The sequence below is a fragment of the Heterodontus francisci genome, unplaced genomic scaffold (genome assembly GCF_036365525.1).
Source record: "Heterodontus francisci isolate sHetFra1 unplaced genomic scaffold, sHetFra1.hap1 HAP1_SCAFFOLD_330, whole genome shotgun sequence".
NCBI lineage: Eukaryota > Metazoa > Chordata > Chondrichthyes > Heterodontiformes > Heterodontidae > Heterodontus > Heterodontus francisci.
Window position 1 is genome coordinate 1610887 of NW_027141448.1, and position 2102 is coordinate 1612988.

Sequence of the window (2102 nt, forward strand, 5' to 3'; positions counted from 1 at the left end):
CTCTCAGGAAAGAGCTGATCCCCTGATCAAATGATCCCTGTCCCGGCCCCGCCTGCAGATTCCACATGGAAATGATTTGGAGTAAATCCAGGATCCCTGGTGACTCGCTGACATCCCCTCCACCCAGCCCTTTCCCCACTCTCTGTAATAAAACAGAAGGATGTCCGCCCTCACTCTAACTGGAGATGTGTTCGGTGCAGTCTCAGTTCACAAATTCAGGGGGAGAGTCCTGTAAGGTAGCTCGGTCACTCTGACTGAAACCGCCAGTTCCCCGGGGCTGCAGCCACTGACACTGCGGGGAGAGGATCCCCGACTCTATCCCGTCGCCGGGGGAACAAACAACTTTGTGTCCGGAGAAGAGGGAGGGCCGGGGAGAAGGTACATCTTAAAGCGCTGCAGTGGACTCAGCTCCTGTGTGTGCACAACTCTCACTGATTCCGTCCTCTGGGAACAGTGCGGTCTAAACAGATCAGGTTAGGAGAGAAACACACAGCCCGAGAATGGCCTCTTTCTTCCTGCATTTACTCTGTTCTGGGAGCAGATTCTCATTGAGAAGTGGCGCTCAGATCACCAGAGAGAAAAAAAAAACACAATTCAAACTGTCCAAATGAAAAACAGAGAATTAACCCGGACACTTCCATTATTAAATTATTTCATCAGCTCCGAACCAGTTCCCGTTAATGTACCGGGATGGTCTCGGGATTTATAAAATCGAAGGCAGCGGGATTTCTTAAATTGTTGATTCTGACACCCTGTAGTTCAGTTCTTCACTTAACTGGAGGGGGAGATGTGTGAGCAGAGAAACAGAGCGAAATCCAGAGAGAGAACTGAAAAGACAACTGGACAGATGTGAAACAGGTCAATCCACTGTTACAATAACTCCATCTCTGATTCCCTCCTGACAGTAACCAGTCCTTTCACAGAGACTGTGGGTGGCTCTGAAAAGAGCCTTTGGTTTATTAGATGATATTTTGGCCGCTTTACTTTTTCTGGGAGCTCTGTGCGCTGGTTTTCTTGGGCAGCAGCAAGGCCTGGATATTAGGCAGCACTCCGCCCTGAGCGATAGTCACCCCTCCCAGCAGCTTGTTGAGCTCCTCGTCGTTGCGGACGGCCAGCTGCAGGTGTCTGGGAATGATGCGGGTCTTCTTGCTGTCCCGGGCCGCGTTGCCGGCCAGCTGGAGGATTTCAGAGGTCAGATACTCGAGCACAGCAGCCAGATCGACCGGGGCTCCGGCACCCACACGCTCAGCATAGTTGCCCTTTCTCAGGAGCCTGTGAACACGGCCCACCGGGAACTGCAGTCGAGCCCGGGAGGAGCGAGACTTGGCGTTGGCCCGAGCTTTCCCGCTGGTCTTTCCTCTTCCAGACATTTCCACAATCTCACAAATACTTTCACAATGAATGAATAATTTCCTTAGCATTAATAATAGCCAGGAGGCGGTCAGGATGGCTGAGCGGTCTGAGGCGCTGCGTTTAAATCGCAGTCTCCATGGGAGGCGTGGGTTCGAATCCCACTTCTGACGCCTTGTGTTTTGACTGCACTGGAGGCGTTTGGGAGCAGCGGTGAAGAGCAAAGAGAAATCAGGAAAGAACATGGACAAGCAAAATAACAATGGACCCAAAGATGTTGCATCAAAACATTAGAGTAAGAGGCAACTAAGCAAACAGCAGGGCACATAAAAGATCAAAAATGTAACCTTTGTATCGGGTTGGAAGATGTTGCCAATATCCTTAATGAATACTTTACTGTCTTCTCAAATGAGGGGGTGATGCAGATATTGTTATTAAGGAGGAGGAGTGTGAAGTATTGGACGTGATAACTTAAGGAGAGAGGAAGTCTTAATTGGATGAGCATCCTTGAATGTGGATAAATCATCAGGACCAGATGAAATGTACCTCAGGCTGTTGAATGAAGCCAGGGAAGAAATAGTGGAAGGTCTGACCATCGTTTTCCAGAGGATTGGAGGTCTTGTAATGTTGCAATAAAAACAAAATACGACGCAGATCAAGCATGGCTGAGCCTTTAGAGTAGAGAAACAGGGCTGAATTCCCTGAACCAGTGCTACAGCTTTCAGAATAGAAGGAGCCTATGCACACCTGAT

The 2102-nt window shown here is 49.4% G+C and overlaps 1 non-coding gene across 1 annotated transcript; it reads left to right on the top strand.

Moving 5' to 3' along the window:
* Positions 1-1440: 1440 nt before the first annotated feature.
* Positions 1441-1523, top strand: trnal-uaa (transfer RNA leucine (anticodon UAA)). Its single transcript has one exon. It is a non-coding gene; the product is annotated as a tRNA-Leu (tRNA).
* The last annotated feature ends 579 nt before the right edge of the window (positions 1524-2102 follow it).